Source organism: Arachis stenosperma, chromosome 2 (assembly GCF_014773155.1).
Source record: "Arachis stenosperma cultivar V10309 chromosome 2, arast.V10309.gnm1.PFL2, whole genome shotgun sequence".
Classification (NCBI taxonomy): Eukaryota; Viridiplantae; Streptophyta; class Magnoliopsida; order Fabales; family Fabaceae; genus Arachis; species Arachis stenosperma.
The window spans coordinates 62,438,479-62,460,148 of record NC_080378.1 but is presented as its reverse complement, the minus strand read 5'-3'; the positions used below and the strand labels follow the sequence as shown (position 1 = coordinate 62,460,148).

General features: G+C 38.5%; 2 non-coding genes across 2 annotated transcripts; both read right to left on the bottom strand.

Moving 5' to 3' along the window:
• Positions 1-364: 364 nt before the first annotated feature.
• On the bottom strand, positions 365-472 carry LOC130964373 (small nucleolar RNA R71). Its single transcript, XR_009080470.1, has one exon. It is a non-coding gene; the product is annotated as a small nucleolar RNA R71 (small nucleolar RNA).
• A 9,576-nt stretch (positions 473-10,048) lies between these two features.
• On the bottom strand, positions 10,049-10,152 carry LOC130964936 (small nucleolar RNA R71). The gene has a single exon (XR_009080999.1). It is a non-coding gene; the product is annotated as a small nucleolar RNA R71 (small nucleolar RNA).
• Between the last annotated feature and the right edge of the window lie 11,518 nt (positions 10,153-21,670).

Sequence of the window (21,670 nt, the reverse complement as noted above, 5' to 3'; positions counted from 1 at the left end):
GGTGCTGGGTGACTTTACTGCACCTACTCCCGACTTCTATGGGAGAAGCATCTCTATCCCTGCCATTGAAGCAAACAACTTTGAGCTTAAGCCTCAATTAGTTTCTCTGATGCAACAGAATTGCAAGTTCCATGGACTTCCATTGGAAGATCCTCATCAGTTTTTAGCTGAGTTCTTACAAATCTGTGACACTGTCAAGACTAATGGGGTTGACCCTGAGGTCTACAGACTTATGCTATTCCCTTTTGCTGTAAGAGACAGAGCTAGGATATGGTTGGATTCACAACCTAAAGAAAGCCTGAACTCTTGGGAAAAGCTAGTCAATGCCTTCTTGGCAAAGTTCTTTCCACCTCAAAAATTGAGTAAGCTTAGAGTGGAAGTCCAAACCTTCTGACAGAAGGAAGGAGAATCCCTCTATGAAGCTTGGGAAAGATACAAACAATTGATCAGAAAGTGTCCTTCTGACATGCTTTCTGAATGGAGCATCATAGGTATTTTCTACGATGGTCTGTCTGAACTGTCCAAGATGTCATTGGACAGCTCTGCTGGAGGATCTCTTCATCTGAAGAAGACGCCTACAGAAGCTCAAGAGCTCATTGAAATGGTTGCAAATAACCAATTCATGTACACTTCTGAAAGGAATCCTGTGAACAATGGGACGAATCAGAAGAAAGGAATTCTTGAGATTGATACTCTGAATGCCATATTGGCTCAGAACAAAATATTGACTCAGCAAGTCAATATGATTTCTCAAAGTCTGTCTGGAATGCAAGCTGCACCAGGCAGTACTAAGGATGCTTTATCTGAAGAAGAAGCTTATGATCCTGAGAACCCTTCAATGGAAGAGGTGAATTACATGGGAAAACCCTATGGAAACACCTATAATTCTTCATGGAGAAATCATTCAAATCTCTCATGGAAGGATCAACAGAGACCTCAACAAGGTTTCAACAACAATAATGGTGGAAGAAACAGGTTTAGCAATGGCAAGCCTTTTCCATCATCTTCTCAGCAACAGACAGAGAATTCTAAACAGAGCCACTTTGACTTAGCAACCATGATCTCTGATCTAATCAAAACCACTCAAAGTTTCATGACTGAAACAAGGTCCTCCATTAGAAGCTTGGAGGCACAAGTGGGATAGCTGAGCAAGAAAATTACTGAATTCCCTCCTAGTACTCTTCCAAGCAATACAGAAGAAAATCCAAAAGGAGAGTGCAAGGCCATCAACATGGCCGAATTTGGAGAGGAGCAAGAGGCAGTGAACGCCACTGAGAAAGACCTCAATGGACGCCCACTGGCCTCCAATAAGTTCCCTAATGAGGAATCATGGGAATCTGAGACTCACACTAAGACCATAGAGATTCCTTTGGATTTACTTCTGCCATTCATGAGCTCTGATGAGTATTCTCCCTCTGAAGAGGATGAATATGTCACTGAAGAGCAAGTTGCCAAGTACCTTGGAGCAATCATGAAGCTAAATGACAAGTTATTTGGTAATGAGACTTGGGAGGATGAACCCCCTTTGCTCACCAAAGAACTGGATGACTTGTCTAGGCAGAAATTACCTCAAAAGAGACAGGATCCTGGGAAGTTTTCAATACCTTGTACCATAGGCACCATGACCTTTAAGAAGGCTCTGTGTGACCTAGGGTCAAGTGTAAACCTCATGCCTCTCTCTGTAATGGAGAAGCTAGGGATCTTTGAGGTGCAAGCTGCAAGAATCTCACTAGAGATGGCAGACAATTCAAGAAAACAAGCTTAAGGACTTGTTGAGGATGTTCTGGTAAAAATTGAAGACCATTACATCCCTGCTGATTTCATAGTCCTAGAGACTGGGAAGTGTATGGATGAATCCATCATCCTTGGCAGACCCTTCTTAGCCACAGCAAAGGCTGTGATTGATGTGGACATAGGAAAATTGATCATTCAAGTGAATGAAGAATCCTTTGTGTTTAAGGCTCAAGGATATCCCTCTGTCACCATGGAGAGGAAGCATGAAGAGTTTCTCCCAAAACAGAGTCAAACAGAGCCCCCACAGTCAAACTCTAAGTTTGGTGTTGGGAGGCCACAACTAAATTCTAAGTTTGGTGTTGAACCCCCACATTCAAACTCTAAGTTTGGTGTTGGAAGGTTCCAACATTGCTCTGAGTATCTGTGAGGCTCCATGAGAGCCCTCTGTCAAGCTACTGACATTAAAGAAGTGCTTGTTGGGAAGCAACTCAATGTTATATTTAATCTATTTTCCTTTGTTATTTCATGTTTTCTGTAGGTTGATGATCATGAGAAGTCACAAAATCAATTGAAAAAGCAAAAACAGAATGAAAAACAGAAAGAAAAATAGCACACCCTGGAGGAAGATATTGCTGGCGTTTAAACGCCAGTAAGGGCAGCAAATGGGCGTTTAACGCCCAGTCTGGCACCATTCTGGGCGTTTAATGCCAGAAAGGGGCACCAGACTGGCGTTAAATGCCAGGAAAGGGCAAGAAGCTGGCGTTAAACGTCAGAAATGGGCACCAGCCCGGCGTTTAACGCCATAATTGGCATAAAGAGCATTTTTGCTCGCCACTTGGTGTAGGGATGAATTTTCCTTGACACCTCAGGATCTGTGGACCCCACAGGATCCCCACCTACCCCACCACCCTCTCTCTTCTTCTTCACCCATTCACCAATCACCTCAACCATTCTTCCCCAAAAACCCCTCACCTATCAAATCCCACTATTCTCTTCACCACTCACATCCATCCTTCATAAAACCCCACCTACCTCACCATTCAAATTCAAACCACTTTCCCTTCTAAACCCACCCATTCATAACCGAACCATACCCCTCTCTCCACCCCTATATAAACCCATCTTCACTCCTTCATTCTCACACACCCTAAACACTACTTCTCCCCCTTTGGCCGAACCACAAAGCCATCTCCATCTCCTCTAATTCTTCTTCTTCTACTCTCTTCTTTCTTCTTTTGCTCGAGGACGAGCAAACCTTTTAAGTTTGGTGTGGTAAAAGCATTGCTTTTTATTTTTCCATAACCATTTATGGCATCCAAGGCCGGAGAAACCTCTAGAAAGAGGAAAGAGAAGGCAAAAGCTTCCACCTCCGAGTCATGGGAGATGGAGAGATTCATCTCAAGGGTGTATCAAGACCACTTCTATGAAGTTGTGGCGTTGAAGAAGGTAATCCCCGAGGTCCCTTTCAAACTCAAAAAGAGTGAATATCCGGAGATCCGACATGAGATTCGAAGAAGAGGTTGGGAAGTTCTTACCAACCCCATTCAACAAGTCGGAATCTTAATGGTTCAAGAGTTCTATGCCAATGCATGGATCACCAAGAGCCATGATCAAAGTGTGAACCCGAACCCAAAGAATTGGCTTACAATGGTTTGGGGGAAATGCTTAGATTTTAGTCCAAAAAATGTAAGGTTGGCATTCAACTTGCCCATGATGCAAGGAGATGAACACCCTTACACTAGAAGGGTCAACTTTGATCAAAGGTTGGACCAAGTCCTCATAGACATTTGTGAAGAGGGCGCTCAATGGAAGAGAGATTCAAGAGGGAAGCCGGTTCAACTAAGAAGGCATGACCTAAAGCCCGTGGCTAGGGGATGGTTGGAGTTTATCCAACGCTCAATCATTCCCACTAGCAACCGGTCCGAAGTTACTATAGACCGGACCATCATGATTCATAGCATCATGATTGGAGAAGAAGTAGAAGTTCATGAGGTTATAGCCCAAGAACTTTATAAGGTGGCGGACAAGTCCTCTACCTTGGCAAGGTTACCCTTTCCTCATCTCAATTGTCACCTCTGTTATTCAGTTGGAGTTGACATAGAGGGAGACATCCTCATTGATGAGGACAAGCCCATCACTAAGAAAAGGATGGAGCAAACAAGAGATCCCACTCATCATGAAATCCCTGAGATACCTCAAGGGATGCACTTTCCTCCATAAAACTATTGGGAGCAAATCAACACCTCCCTAGGAGAATTGAGTCCAATATGGGACAACTAAGGGTGGAGCACCAAGAACATTCCATCCTCCTCCATGAAATTAGAGAAGATCAAAGAATCATGAGAGAGGACCAACAAAGACAAGGAAGAGACATTGAGGAGCTCAAGCACTCCATAAGATCTTCAAGAGGAAGAACAAGCCGCGATCACTACGGTGGACCCGTTCTTTAATTTCCTTGTTCCTTATTTTCCTATTTTTCAAATTTTATGCTTATGTTATCCATGTTTGTGCCTTATTACATGATCATTAGTGTCTTAGTGTCTATGCCTTAAAGTTATGAATGTCCTATGAATCCATCACCTTTCTTAAATGAAAAATGTTCTTAATTGAAAAAGAGAAGAATTGCATGAATTTTGAATTTTATAACAGATTAATTATTTTGATGTGGTGGCAATACTTTTTGTTTTCTGAATGTATGCTTAAACAGTGCATATGTCTTTTGAATTTGTTGTTCATGAATGTTGGCTCTTGAAAGAATGATGAAAAAGGAGACATGTTACTGAGGATCTGAAAAATCATAAAAATGATTCTTGAAGCAAGAAAAAGCAGTGAATATTCAAAAAAAAAGAGAAGAGAAAAATGAAAAAAAAAGAAAAGAAAAAAAATAATAAAGTTGTGATCCAAGGCAAAAAGAGTGTGCTTAAGAACCTTGGACACCTCTAATTGGGGACTTTAGCAAAGCTGAGTCACAATCTGAAAAGGTTCACCCAGTTATGTGTCTGTGGCATGTATGTATCCGGTGGTAATACTGGAAGACAGAGAGCTTTGGGCCACGGCCAAGACTCATAAAGTAGATGTGTTCAAGAATCATCATACTTAACTAGGAGAATCAATAACACTATCTGGATTATGAGTTCCTATAGAAGCCAATCATTCTGAATTTCAAAGGATAGAGTGAGATGCCAAAACTGTTCAGAGGCAAAAAGCTAAAAGCCCCGCTCATCTAATTAATACTGATCTTCATAGATATTTTTGGAATTCATTGCATATTCTCTTCTCTTTATCTTATTTGATTTTCAGTTGCTTGGGGAAAAGCAACAATTTAAGTTTGGTGTTGTGATGAGCGGATAATTTATACGCTTTTTGGCATTGTTTTTAGTATGTTTTTGTTAGTTTTTATTATATTTTTATTAGTTTTTAGTTAAAATTCACTTTTCTGGACTTTACTATGAGTTTGTGTATTTTTCTGTGATTTCAGGAATTTTCTGGCTGAAATTGAGGGACTTGAGCAAAAATCTGATTCAGAGACTGAAAAGAACTGCAGATGCTATTGGATTCTGACCTCCCTACACTCGAAGTGGATTTTCTGGAGCTACAGAAGCCCAATTGGCGCGCTCTCAACGGCGTTGGAAAGTAGACATCCTGGGCTTTCTAGCAATGTATAATAGTCTATACTTTGCCTGAGATTTGATGGCCCAAACCGGCGTTCCAAATCAGTTCAAAACTGCCCGGCGTTAAACGCCGGAACTGGCACAAGAATGGGAGTTAAATGCCCAAACTGGCACAAAAGCTGGCGTTTAACTCCAAGAAAAGTCTCTACACATGAAAACTTCAATGCTCAGCCCAAGCACACACCAAGTGGACCCGGAAGTGGATTTTTATGTCATTTACTCATCTCTGTAAACCCTAGGCTACTAGTTCTCTACAAATAGAACCTTTTGCTATTGTATTTTCATCTTTGGACGTCTAGTTCTTAGATCATTGGGGGCTGGCCTCACGGCCATGCCTGAACCTTGTTCTTATGTATTTTCAACGGTGGAGTTTCTACACACCATAGATTAAGGTGTGGAGCTCTGCTGTACCTCAAGTATTAATGCAATTACTATTGTTCTTCTATTCAATTCAGCTTGTTCTTATTCTAAGATATTCATTCGTACCCAAGAACATGATGAATGTGATGGTTATATGACGCTCATCATCATTCTCACTTATGAATGCGTGCCTGACAACCACTCCCGTTCTACAAGCAAACAAGGCTTGAATGTTTATCTCTTAGATTCTTTAATCGGGATCTTCGTGGTATAAGCTAGAATTGATGGCGGCATTCAAGAGAATCCGGAAGGTCTAAACCTTGTCTGTGGTATTCTGAGTAGGATTCAATGATTGAATGACTGTGACAAGCTTCAAACTCCTGAAGGCTGGGCGTTAGTGACAGACGCAAAAGAATCAATGGATTCTATTCCAACCTGATTGAGAACCGACAAATGATTAGCCGTGCCGTGACAGGGTGCGTTGAACATTTTCACTGAGAGGACGGGACTGTAGCCACTGACAACAGTGATGCCCAACATACAGCTTGCCATGGAAAGGAGTAAGAAGGATTGGATGAAGACAGTAGGAAAGTAGGGAGACAGAAGGGACAAAGCATCTCCATACGCTTATCTGAAATTCTCACCAATGAATTACATAAGTATCTCTATCTTTATGCTTTATTCATATATCATCCATAACCATTTGAATCTGCCTGACTGAGATTTACAAGGTGACCAAAGCTTGCTTCATACCAACAATCTCCGTGGGATCGACCCTTACTCGCGTAAGGTTTATTACTTGGACGACCCAGTGCACTTGCTGGTTAGTTGTGCGAAGTTGTGACAAAGAGTTGAGATTTCAATTGAGCGTACCATGTTGATGGCGCCATTGCTGATCACAATTTCGTGAACCAATTAGCAAAGATAACAGTTATCAATTATGTTGAGCTAAGATAACTCCTGAGTTACTGATTTCTTAACCAAGACCAAAAGGAAAAGAAATTAAATCTGCTGGAAAAACAGTATCTTCAGATTGGGGATAATAAAAAGAAACAATCATAAACATAAATACCTCAAATCACATTAATTAAGAAAATCCTAACATGAAAGTCATAAGCCAAATTCAAAAGATAAATATCAATTAAAGTACTAAGGTGAAATATAATGGTAATAAAAGAGGATTAATATTAACAAATATAAGACCAAAGAAGCATGTTTTCAATCATAGCACAAAATCCGGAAGGAAAACGTAAACTCATGCAAATAGTATGAATAAGTGGGTAAAAAGTTAATAAAAACCACTCAATTAAGCATAAGATAAACCATAAAATAGTGTTTATCAGACGCCAGCCGGTGTATACTCTCTTAGGTCTCTAATCCACGGATTCGCATCGTTTCTCCTGACAACAGAGCATCCGACCCCGTGATTAGGATCTTCGTGGTATAGGCTAGAATCAATAGACAGCATTCCTGAGATCTGGAAAGTCTAAACCTTGTCTGTGGTATTCCGAGTAGGATCTGGGAAGGGATGACTGTGAGGAGCTTCAAACTTACAAATGTTGGGCACAATGACAGTGTGCAAAAGGATCAATTGATCTTATCCTGACACAAGTGAGAACCGACAGATGATTAGCCATGCGGTAGCTGTGCCTGGTATTTTTCATCCGAGACGAGAAATTCGACAGTTAATTAGTCATACAAAGACCGTAGCTGGACCATTTTCACTGAGAGGATCATATAGCTTGCCATGGAAGGGAGGACGCATGATTGGATGAAGACAATAGGAAAGTAGAGGTTCAGAAGCAACAAAGCATCTCCAAACGCTTATCAGAAATTCCCACCAATGAATTACATAAGTATCTCTATGTTATTTTCCGCTTTATTTATCTTTTAATTATCAAATTCTCATAACCATTTGAATCCGCTTGACTGAGATTTACAAGATGACCATAGCTTGCTTCAAGCCATCAATCTCCGTGGGATCGACCCTTACTCACGTAAGGTATTACTTGGACGACCTAGTGCACTTGCTGGTTAGTTATGCGGAGTTGTGAAAAATGTGATCACAATTTCGTGCACCAAGTTTTTGGCGCCATTGTCGGGGATCGTTCGAGTTTGGACAACTGACGGTTCATCTTGTTGCTTAGATTGGGTAATTTTATTTTATGTTTAAGCTTTTTATTTTTATTTTCGAAAAAAAATACCAAAAAATTTAATAAAATCATAAAAACCAAAAATATTTTTTGTGTTTCTTGTTTGAGTCTAGTGTCAAATTTTAAGTTTGGTGTCAATTGCATGTTTTTAATTCTCTTAAGTTTTCGAAAATACATGCATTGTGTTCTTCTGTGATATTCGAGTTATTCTTTTATGATTTCCTTTGTCTGATCTCATGATTCTCCTGTTTTGTGTTTTATGTTATTTTTCATATGCATTTTTAAAATCATAGTTTTTGAACATTCAAAATTTCTAAGTTTGGTGTCTTGCATGTCTTTCTTTTCTAAAAAATTTTCAAAAATACGTCCTTGATGTTCATCATGATCTTCAAAGTGTTCTTGGTGTTCATCTTGACATTCAAAGTGTCCTTGCATGCATTACTTGTTTTGATCTTGCATTTTTATGTTTTATTTCATTTTGTTGTTTTTCTCTCTCTTCAATAAAAATTCAATATATATATATATATATATATATATATATATATATATATATATATATATATCAAGTAAATAATACAGAGAAATGAAGGTTCAAAATATAAGGCAAAAGAATCACAGAGAAAAAGAGCTCACTGGCGTTAAAACGTCAGTAAAGAGGCAATTTGGGCGTTAAACGCCAGAATGGCTATCATTCTGGGCGTTTAACGCCAGTAAAGGTACCATTCTGGGCGTTAAATGGAAGAATGGGCAGTATTCTGGGCGTTTAGAAAAACGCCCAGTAAAAAATGGATTTCTAGCGTTTAATGCCAGCCAGGGTATCTGGTTGGGCGTTAAACGCTCAAAGAGGAAGCCACATGGGCGTTAAACGCCAGAATAGATATCATTCTGGACATTTAACGCCAGGATGACACAGGGGAGGTAATTTCATTTCAAATTCAAATTTTTTCAAATTTTCATGTTTTAATTCATAATTTTAAAATCGTATCTTTCCACATTTTCAAAAATCCTTGCTAACAATTAATGTTTTGATTAAAAAATTTCAAGTTTGTTACTTTCTTGTTAAGAAAGGTTCAATCTTTGAATTCTAGAATCATATCTTTTAGTTTCTTGTTAGTCAAGTCATCAATTTTAAAAATCAAATCTTTTTAATTTCTTTCTCAATCATATCTTTTCAAATCATATCTTTTTCAAGTAAATCTTTTTCAATCACATCTTTTTAAAATTTTGATTTCAAAATCTTTTTCTAACTTCTTATCTTTTCAAAATTATTTTCAAATCTTTTTCAACTAATTACTATTTCTTATCTTTTTCAAAACCACCTAACCACTTTTCCACTTCCAATTTTTGAAAACTACTAACAACTTTTTTAAAAAATCTTTTTAATTAACTAATTGTTTGAGTGTTAATTTTCAAATACCCTCTCTCTTATATCTTTCTATTTATTTTCTAACACCTCTCTTCTACTTATAATTCGAACCCTCTCTCTCCCTCTGTGTTTGAATTCTTCTTATTCTCTCTCTACCTCAAGGAATCTCTATACTGTGACATAGAGGACTCCACTACTCCCTATTTTCTCTTCTTTTTTATATGAGTAGAAACAGGAATAAAAACATTCTTGTTGAAGCTGATCCTGAACCTGAAAGGACTCTGAAGAAAAAGCTAAGAGAAGCTAAAGCACAACACTTCGGAGAGGACCTTACAGAGAATTTTGAAAAAGAAGCAGACATGGTAGCTGAACCCAACAACAATAATAGAGATGCAAGGAAGATGCTTGGTGACTATGCTGCACCAACTTCCAACTTCTATGGAAGAAGCATCTCAATTTCTACCATTGGAGCAAACAACTTTGAGCTTAAGCCTGAATTAGTTTCTCTAATGCAGCAGAATTGCAAGTTTCATGGACTTCCATTGGAAGATCCTCATCAATTCTTAGTTGAATTCTTGCATATTTGTGATACTGTTAAGACCAATAGGGTTGATCCTGAGGTTTACAAACTTATGCTTTTCCCCTTTACTGTAAGAGACAGAGCTAGAATATGGTTGGACTCACAACCTAGAGAAAGCCTGAACTCTTGGGACAAGTTGGTCAATGCTTTCTTGACCAAATTCTTTCCACCTCAAAAGATGAGCAAGCTTAGAGTGGAAGTCCAAACCTTCAAACAGAAGGAAGGTGAATCCCTCTATGAAGCTTGGGAAAGATACAAGCAATTAACCAAAAGGTGTCCTTCTGACATACTTCCAGAATAGAGCATCATATGTATATTCTATGATAGTCTATCTGAATTGTCCAAGATGTCATTAGACCATTCTGCTGGTGGATCTCTTCATCTGAAAACATTTGCAGAAGCCCAGGAACTCATTGAGATGGTTGCAAATAATTAGTTCATGTACACTTCTGAAAGAAATCCTATGAATAATGGGATGACTTAGAAGAAATGAGTTCTTGAGATTGATACTCTAAATGCCATATTAGCTCAGAACAAAATATTGACTCAACAAGTCAATATGATTTCTAAGAATCTGACTGGATTGCAAGCTGCATCCGGCAGTGCTAAAGAAGCCTTCTCTGAAGGATAAGCTTATGACCTTGAGAATCCTGCAATGGAAGAGGTGAATTACATGGGAGAATCCTATGGAAACACCTATAATCCTTCATGGAGGAATCATCTAAATTTCTCATGAAAGGATCAACAGAAGCCTCAACAAGACTTCAACAACAATAAAGGTGAGAGAAATAAGTTTGGCAGTAGCAAACATTTTCCTTCATCATCTCAGCAACAGACAGAAAATTCTGAGCAGAGCCTCTCTGGCCTAGCAAACATAGTCTCTGATCTATCTAAGGCCACTCTCAGTTTCATGACTGAAACAAGGTCCTCCATCAGAAATTTAGAGGCACAAGTGGGTTAGCTGAGTAAAAGAGTTACTGAAACTCCTCCTAGTACTCTCCCAAGCAAAACAGAAGAGAATCTTAAAAGAGAGTGCAAGGCCATAACTATAACCAAAATGGCCAAACCTAGAGAGAGTGAAAAGGCAGTGATTCCCAGTAAGGAAGACCTCAGGGGACGTCCACTGAGCAATAAGGAGTTCCCTATTGAGGAACCAAAGGAATCTGAGGCTCATACAGAGACCCTAGAGATTCCACTAAACTTACTATTGTCATTCATGAGCTCTGATGAATATTCTTCCTCTGAAGAGGACGAAGACATTGTTGAAGAGCAAGTTGCTCAATATTTGGGAGCAATCATGAAGCTGAATGCCAAGTTATTTGGTAATGAGACTTGGGAGAATGAACCTCCATTGCTCATCAATGAACTGAATACATGGATTCAGCAGACATTGCCTCAAAAGAAACCGGATCTCAGAAAGTTCTTAATACCTTGCACCATAGGCACCATGACCTTTGAAAAGGCTTTGTGTGACCTGGGGTCAGGTATCAACCTCATGCCACTCTCTGTAATGGAGAAACTAGGGATCTTTGAGGTACAAGCTGCAAGAATCTCACTAGAGATGGCAGGCAAATCAATGAAACAGGCTTATAGACTTGTAGAGGATGTCTTAGTGAAGGTTGAAGGCCTTTACGTCCCTGCTGACTTCATAATCCTAGACACTGGGAAGGATGAGGATGAATCCATCATCCTTGGAAGACCCTTCCTAGCCACAGCAACGGCTGTGATTGATGTGGGCAGAGGAGAGTTAGTCCTTCAATTGAATGAGGACTACCTTGTGTTCAAGACTCAAGGATCTTCTTCCGTAAACATGGAGAATAAACATGAAAAGCTTCTCTCAATACAGAGTCAGATAGAGCCCCCACACTCAATTTCTAAGTTTGGTGTTGGGAGGCCACAACCATGCTCTGAGCATATGTGAAGCTCTGTAAGAGCTTCATGTCAAGCTATTGACATTAAAGAAGTGCTTATTGGGAGGCAACCCAATTTTATTTATCTATATTAATTACTTTTTCATTCTATTTTCTAGTGTTAGTCTATGTCTTCTTTAGGTTGATGATCATGTGAAGTCACAAAAATAGCTGCAGAATTAAAGTAGGAATCAAAAATAGCATAAAAAACAGCACGCCCTGGAGGACGAGCTTACTGGCGTTCAAACGCTAGTAAGGCTAGCAAAGTAGGCGTTTAACGCCCAGTCTGGCACCATTCTGGGTGTTAAACACCAGAAATGGCACACAGACTGGCATTTAACACCAAAAAAGGGTGTCTGGTGTCTGGCAGGCGTTAAGCGCCAGTAAGGGTAGCAGAATAGATGTTTAATGCCCAGTCTGGCAGCATTCTGGGCGTTAAACGCCAGAACTGGCAGCCAGACTGGCGTTTACTGCAAGAAATGGGCAGCAGCCTGGCGTTCAATGCCAGAAATGCCACACGGAGGGCATTTAAATACTAGAAAGGTGCAGGGATGAGAAATCCTTGATACCTCAGGATCTGTGGACCCCACAGGATCCCTACCTATCCCAACTCATTCTCACTCCTCTTCACACCTTTTCATAACACCCTTTCCCAAACACTATTCACCTATCAAATCCTACCCTCTTCCCCATAACCTCTTCACCACTCATATCCATCCATTATTTCCCATCATACAACCCACATACCCCCACCCACTCAAATTCAAACCATTTCCCTCCCAAACCCAACCTCTATCACAAGGATTCCCCCTCCCCCTTACCCTATATATACCCCTCCTTACTCCTTCATTTTCACACATCACAAACACTTCACACCCCCTTGGCCGAACGACTCCTCCACCTCCATCTCCTCCATTTTTTCTTTTTCTACTCCTTTCTTTCTTCTTTTGCTCGAGGACGAGCAAACCTTTTAAGTTTGGTGTGGAAAAAGCGTTGCTTTTTGTTTTTTTATCCATAACCATTAATGGCACCTAAGGCTGGAGAAACCTCTAGAAAGAGGAAAGGGAAGGCAATTGCTTCCACCTCCGAGTCATGGGAGATGGAGAGATTCATCTCAAAGGTACATCAAGACCATTTTTATGAAGTTGTGGCCAAGAAGAAGGTGATCCCCGAGGTCCCCTGATAAACCACTATTTTATGGTTTATCTTGTCCTCAATTGAGTGGTTTTTATCAACTCTTTACCCACTTATTCATACTATTCGCATGTTTTACATTTTCCTTCCTGATTTTGTGCTATGATTGAAAACATGCTTCTTTGGTCTTATATTTGTTAATATTAATCCTTTTTTATTACCATTAGATGCTGTGATATGTGTGTTAAGTGATTTCAGTGATTACAGGGCATGAATGGCTCAGAGGATGGAAAGGAAGCATGCAAAAGTGGAAGGAATACAAGAAATTGAAGAAATTGCTAAACTGTCCAGCCTGACCCCTTTGCACTCAAACGATCATAACTTGAGCTACAGAGGTCCAAATGAGATGGTTCCAGTTGCGTTGGAAAGCTAACATCCGGGGCTTTGCAACGATATATAATTTGCCATAGCTGCCCCGACGCCAGGCGACGCGAACGCGTGGATCACGCGGCCGTGTGACCTGGCAGGAACACAACCCACGCTAACGCGTGGACGACGCCTGCGCGTCACTCTTCCGCGACCTGTACGGACCAGAAAGCGCTGGGAGTGATTTCTGAGCTGTTTTTGACCCAGTTTTCAGCCCAGAACACACAGATTAGAGGCTATAAAGTGAGGGAATGCATTCATTCATGATCATGCTTCTCATAATTCACTTTCCATGATTTAGGTTAGTTGGAGAGAGGTTCTCTCCTCTCTCTTTAGGATTAGGATTTAGGATTCAGGACTTCTCTTAGTTTTAGGAGTGACTCTCAATCCCAGGTTCAAGGTTCTTTTACTTTACATTTATTTCTTATTTTCAGATACTTGAATGCTTATATTAGTTATGTTGCCTAATTGGCTTATGCCACATTCATGATGATTTCCCTATTTAATGATATTTGAGGTATTTCAGTTTAATATTGCTTTCTTTTGTTTATGCTATTGATTATTCTCAATCTGAAGATATTTTATTCCAATAGATTTAATTTCTTTTCTTTTTGGTCTTGGTTAAGAAATCAGTAACTCAGGAGTTATCTTAGCTCAATATAATTGATAACTGTTATCTTTGCTAATTGAACTGAACTTCAATAATCCCAACCTTTTCTTAGAAAATAAATAGGATTCAAAGGTCAACTAATTAGTCCCTTGACTTTCCTTTGCTTTAGCAAAGGTTAACTAAGTGGAATTAAGATTCAACTTTCATTATTATTGATAAGAATAACTAAGTCTGGGCTTCCAATTTCTCATACCTTGCCAAAAGTTTGCTTTACAGTATTTATTTATTCTAATTGCTATTTAAATTAATTGCCATATTCACTCCCCATTCTTAAAACCCCCAATTTACAAACTCAACCAATAATAAGAACATACCTCCCTGCAATTCCTTGAGAAGACGACCCGATATTTAAATACTTTGGTTATCAATTTATTTAGGGGTTTGTTACTTGAGACAACCAAAACGTTTGCACGAAGGGATTTTTGTTGGTTTAAAAACTATATCTACAACACAACTATTTTTATAAAATTCTTTACTAGTAAAAATCTTAACGTCATCCCCTTCAAGCTCAAAAAGAGCGAATATCCAGAGATCCGACAAGAGATTCAGAGAAAAGGTTGAGAAGCTCTCACCAACACCATCCAACAAGTCAGAATCTTAATGGTTCAAGAGTTCTATGCTAATGCATGGATCACTAAGAACCATGATCAATGTATGAACCCGAACCTAATGGTTCGGAGGAAATACTTAGATTTCAGTCCAGAAAATGTGAGGTTGGCATTCAACTTGCAAATGATGCAAGGAGATCTTCATCCTTTCACAAGAAGGGTCAACTTTGATCAAAGGTTGGACCAAGTCCTCATGGACATCTGTGTAAAAGGAGTCCAATGGAAGAGAGACTCCAAAGGCAAGCCGGTTCAACTGAGAAGGCTTAACCTCAAATCCATGGCTAGAGGATGGTTAGAGTTCATCTAATGCTCTGTCATTTCTACTAGCAACCGATCCGAAGTAACTGTGCATCGGACTATCATGATCCATAGCATCATGATTGGAGAGGAAGTGGAAGTTCATGAGATCATACCTCCAGAACTATACAAGGTGGCTGACAAGCCCTCCACTTTGGCAAGGTTAGCCTTTCCTTATCTCATATGTCACCTATGCAATTTAGCCGGAATTGTTATAGAGGAAGACATCCTCATTGAAGAGGACAAGCCCATCACTAAAAAGAGGATGGAGCTAACAAGAGAGCCCACTCATAGACCTCAAAAAGAGCTTGAGGAAGTCCCTCATCAAGAAATTCCTGAGATGCCTCAAGGGATGCATTTTCCTCCACACAACTATTGGGAATAACTCAACACTTCTTTAGGGGATTTGAGTTCCAACATGGAGCAACTAAGGATGGAGCACCAAGAGCACTCCGTTATCCTCCATGAAATTAAAGAGGACCAAAGAGCCATGAGGGAAGAGCAACAAAGGCAAGGAAGAGACATTGAGGAGCTCAAGCACTCCATAGGAACTTCAATAGGAAGAACTAGCCGCCGTCACTAAGGTGGACCCGTTCTTTAATTTCCTTGTTCTTATTTTTCTATTTTTCGATTTTTATACTTGATGTTTCTATTTATGTTTGTGTCTTCATTACATGATCATTAGTATTTAGAGTCTATGTCTTAGAGTTATGAATGTTCCATGAATCCTTCACCTTTCTTAAATGAAAAAATTTTCTATTTGCAAAAGAACAAAAAGTGCATGAATTTCGAATTCTATCTTGAAATTAGTTTATATATTTTGATATGGTGGCAATACTTTTTGTTTTCTGAATGAATGCTTGAACAGTGCATATTTTTGATAGTGAAGTTTATGAATGTTAAAATTGTTGGCTCTTGAAAGAATGCTGAACAAAGAGAAATGTTATTGATAATATGAAAAATCATAAAATTGATTCTTGAAGCAAGAAAAAGCAGTGAAAAATAAAAAGCTTGCGAAAAAAAAAGTGGCGAAAAAAATAATAAAGGAAAAAAAGAAAGAAAAAGAAAAAGCAAGCAGAAAAAAAGCCAATAGCCCTTTAAACTAAAAGGCAAGGGTAAAAAGGATCCAAGGCTTTGAGCATCAGTGGATAGGAGGGTCCAAAGGAATAAAATCCTGGCCTAAGTGGCTAATTCAAGCTGTCCCTAACCATGTGCTTGTGTCATGAAGGTCCAAGTGAAAAGCTTGAGATTGAATGGTTAAAGTTGTGATCCAAAACAAAAAGAGTGTGCTTAAGAACTCTGGACACCGCTAACTGGGGACTCTAGCAAAGCTGAGTCACAATCTGAAAAGGTTCACCCAGTTATGTGTTTGTGGCATTTATGTATCCGGTGGTAATACTGGAAAACAAAATGCTTAGGGTCACGGCCAAGATTCATAAGTAGCTGTGTTTAAGAATCAACATACTGAACTAGGAGAATCCATAACACTATCTTAATTCTGAGTTCCTATAGATGCCAATCATTCTGAATTTCAAAGGATAAAGTGAGATGCCAAAACTGTTCAGAAGCAAAAAGCTACTAGTCCCGCTCATCTAATTGGAACTAAGCTTCATTGATATTTTGGAATTTATTGTATATTCTCTTCTTTTTATCCTATTTTGTTTTCAGTTGCTTGGGGACAAGCAACAATTTAAGTTTGGTGTTGTGATGAGCGGATAATTTATACGCTTTTTGGCATTGTTTTTAGGTAGTTTCTAGTATGTTTTAGTTACTTTTTAGTATATTTTTGTTAGTTTTTATGAAAAATTCACATTTTTGGACTTTACTACGAGTTTGTGTGTTTTTCTATGATTTTAGGTATTTTCTGGCTGAAATTGAGGGACTTGAGCAAAAATCTGATTCATAGGCTGAGAAAGGACTGCAGATGCTGTTGGATTCTGACCTCCCTGCACTCGAAGTGGATTTTCTGGAGCTACAGAAGCCCAATTGGTGCGCTCTCAATTGCGTTGGAAAGTAGACATCTTGGGATTTCCAGCATTGTATAATAGTTCATACTTTTCCCGAGACTTGATGCCCCAAACTGGTGTCCAAATGCCCAACATAGACCCTTTTGGGGGTAAAACGTCAGAACTGACACCAAAGGTGGAGTTAAACGCCCAAACTGGCACCCAAGCTGGCGTTTAACTCCAAGGATAGCCTATGCACGTGAAAGCTTCAAAGCTCAGCCCAAGCACACACCAAGTGGGCCCCGGAAGTAGATTTATGCACTATCTACTCATTATTTTCTGTAAACCTAGTTTACAAGTTTAGTATAAATAGCACTTTTTACTATTGTATGAGGGTCTTCTTGGGAACCCTTGAGCTTTATGATCATCTTTGGGGAGGCTGGCCATTCGGCCATGCCTAGACCTTTTTCTCTTATGTATTTTCAACGGTGGAGTTTCTACACCTCATAGATTAAGGTGAGGAGCTCTGCTATTCCTCATGAATTAATGCAAGTACTATTGTTTTTCCTTCAATTCACGCCTACTTCTTCTCCAAGATATACTCTTGTACTTAATTCAGTTATGTCAGACTGAAGGGGTGACCCGTGACAATCACCCACTATCTTCAGTACTCGCTTAGCCAAGATTCGCGTGTCTGACAACCACAAAGCGGTCTACATGATGTTCAACGTAGTCATTGGACGCTAGCCGGAGTATACTCTCTTTGGTCTCTAATCCACGGATTCGCATCATTTCTCTTGAAAATAGAGCATCCGACCCCATGATTAGGATCTTTGTGGTATAGGCTAGAATCAATAGACAGCATTCCTGAGATCCGGAAAGTCTAAACCTTGTCTGTGGTATTTCGAGTAGGATATGGGAAGGGATGACTGTGAGGAGCTTCAAACTCGCGAATGTTGGGCACAGTGACAGTGTACAAAAGGATTAATGGATCTTATTCTGACACAAGTGAGAACCAACAGATAATTAGCCCTGCGGTAGCTGTGCCTGGTATTTTTTATCCGAGACGAGAAATCCGATAGTTGATTAGCCAGACAGAGACCGTAGCCGGACCATTTTCACTTAGAGGATCATACAGCTTGCCATGGAAGGGAGGACACATGATTGGATGAAGACAATAGGAAAGCAGAGGTTCAGAAGAAACAAAGCATCTCCAAACGCTTATCTGAAATTCCCACCAATGAATTACATAAGTATCTCTATGTTATTTTCCACTTTATTTATCTTTTAATGATCAAATCCTCATAACCATTTGAATCCGCCTGACTGAGATTTACAAGATGACCATAGCTTGCTTCAAGCCGTCAATCTCCGTGGGATCGACTCTTACTCATGTAAGATATTACTTGGACGACCCAGTGCACTTGCTGGTTAGTTGTGCGGAGTTGTGAAATGTGTGATCACAATTTCGTGCACCATGTAGCGTAGCACCAGCACTCTCTGATGACTTTAGTAATGCTAAGGCCTCATCATACATGTTTTATTTTCATATTAAATATGTTACTAGTGTCATTTATGCTAGTAGCTCAGAAAAGAATTTTAGAGATGTTTTTACAAGTGTTCCAATACATCTAGTTTTAGTAGTTATACACTTGAGATATTTTAATATTATTTTAATCCACCTCCAAGCCAACCAATCACAACTCACACTACACCCCCCAAGACCCCCAAGGCTGGTTCATTTCCACCTTGTGGCCAAAAATAGGAAGAGAGAAAAAGAGAGAAAAGTTCTTAGTTCCAAATCTTCAAAGCTTGATTTCTTCTGAACTAAAACTCAAATCAAAACTCTGATTACACCAAAATGATCCTCTCTTCTTCCTCTACATAACCATGTAACTTATCAAGGCTGGAAATAAGGTTAGATGGCTATCCCTTTCCCCTTTGAATTAGGTTTTCAAGAAAGCATGCTTAAAACATGTGTTTTCTTGATATTCTTCCTTAGATCTCTTGCTTAGCTTGACTTGTGGGCCAAATATCTTCAATTTCTAAATAGTTTATGGTGAGAATATCCTTCCTAAGCTTCTGTTGAATTTTTGGTTAGTTGATGATTTTGAGTTTTAAAGTTGTTCTTGATTGGATTTAATTAGGAGGAAAAAGTGCTTTAAGAATACTTCAAAGAGTAACCGGATTTAGAGCATCAAATCAAGGTAGGGTTTAGTAAAATTAATCTTGATTAATTGTGCTTGAATTGTGTGATTATGATATGGTTTGGTTATGCTTGATATTGATTGTTTATATGAGTGATTCTTGTTGAAATTTTGGTGAAAATTTGATGAAATTTGATGAAATTCAAGCTATGAACTTCTGTTCTTGGGCAGCTGGGAAAAATGAACCCTGGCCCTTAAATTGGGGTTGAATTTGTGTTTTAATGAAGGGAAAAATATGGGACTTTAGCAGCTGCAATTTTATTTTGAATTATGGTAAAAATCGGTTGCTAAAAGATTAAAAAGCGGGTAAAAACAGAGAAAGAATCTGAAAAATTTACAAAAGACACAAACACTTTGAGTGTGATGATGAACATTGAAGAACACATTTTAAATCTTAAAATGGGCAAGAAATTAAAATGTTTGGTGTTTGGGGGGTTATTTGGTAATTTTCGAATGTTACGGTGGTTAAAGTAGAAATATTAAAAGTTACGGGTGGTAAAAAGTGAATTTATATAACTTTTAGGGTAAGAAAGGGTAAATCTCGAAAATATATTAATAAAATAATAAATAATAATAAAATAATAAAAATATTTTTTAATTAAAAATAATATTTTAATAAAAATAATAAAATAATACAAAAAAGGCAGTTTTTTGTAAAAGCTTTAGAAAGCCAACTTTAAGCGCAGAATCTCATAATTACCTTCATAAAACACTTAGGAAGTGGTAATAACATGTTGGTGAGGGAAAGATAAAGGAAATATAAAAATTTTAAGAAGAGATAAAAATCAAAGAAAAGTCTGTAAAGTTTTAATGACAGAAAAAACAAACAGAGATTAATGAACGAACTAGGGCAACATAGTTAGTCCTTGAGTTGCAGCTAGGGTTAGGTATTATATGAAAAGTCAAACTGTTTCAGTATAGACTTAATGAACTTATACTTGGGACAGACTAACTATTCATACCGAAATTTACATAAGCTTTAAATACATACGTTAAACAGAGAAATTAGAGCAGAGTAGAGAAACAAAGAAAACAGAATAACCAGAGCAGAGTAAAGAGATAAAAAGATAAGAGTAATATAATAAATATATTTTTTATGTATATTAGTTGCTTTAGGCAACCCAGAGCTTCTATAGGGAAACTAAGTTACCTACAGCCATTTTTTGCTTCCCCAGAGCAGAGCATATATATATATATATATATATATATATATATATATATATATATATATATATATATATATATATATATATATACTGCAAAAAGTAGAGGCTGTCTCAAATGAGCGACTATTATTATATGCGCATTTATTTAGAAACGGAAAGTCATATCCGAAAAATCGTGGATTACTCGTGACCGGATAAATGTCGGGATTGCGGGCAGCCAACCTACACATGAACTAATGGCCTGTACTAGGGCTAGATATGCATCATTCTACTTTGTGCATCATTCTCTATTGCATTCCTTTTTGTGTGTGATCTATTCTTTATGTTTGTCTGCTTGTATGCTATATCTGTGATTTATTTTCTTATATTCTTCTATTCGTGTTCTGCATTCTGTTTTCTCTATTTTTTCTATCTATCTTTATCTTCTGTTTACTGCTTTGCTGTATTCTATTATTTGTCTGCTAATCAACATCGAATAAATGAACGTAACTAATAACCCCAGCTTTACTAAGAATTCCCCAGTTCTTACCCCCTTCTCTCTCCCTTCCCCCTTCAGATGGAAGTATGAGTACCCTTCTGTAGTTCGCTGCTGATCGTTCACAAAAAGGATTCCGCTCTAGGTAGTCTTCTGAGTCTATGGTGAATCTCGTTCTCTATTCATATGTTTATACTGTAAGACCAGCCAATGTCTGCACCCCGTTTATCTATGAGATTTAACCTAAGTCCTCCATACGATGTTACTGTTATGCGGCCACTCAATAAAGTACCAGTGATATGTTCTAAGCCGACGTATGATCGTGCATAGGAGTAGTAGAAGATGTTCAACCTTTTGATGACGTTCCACCTGACTCAAGTTTTGAAGACTTAGAACGTACTTTCCCTCGTTTTAGTGGTTTAGAGGGACTAGGAGAGTATAGAGTCTAGGCTAGCATGGGCACCAGCTTAGGGACTTCTTGAACAGGTCAGGGCCTCAGATGTTGTATGTATATATAAGTATATAGTTATCATCTAGCTATATCTAGGAGTGTTCTAACTTAAAGTCTATGCTCTAATAAAGGATAGATCACTAAATGTTGTCAACTGCTTGAGATATATTTATGTGTGGTTGTTTATAACTGTTTTATCTGTTATTATTTGTGAATTGATTATGAATGATTCTATTTATTAATCCAAACATTTTCAAAAAGAAAAATTACCTCGAAAAATAACTACGCTTTTAACAACGAATCAGGCTCATATAATAAATAATAGATAATAATTCGGAAGGCAAGTTGGTAGCGCTCAGTTTCTAGTATAATCCTCCTTATTCTTGTAGATAGGTACTAAGGTGCTCTTTCTCCACTCATCAGGCATCTTCTTTGACATTAAAATCTCATTAAAAATCTTGGTTAACCAGTTGATGGCTTTTCCACCAAGGCCCTTCCAAACCTCAATCAAGATAT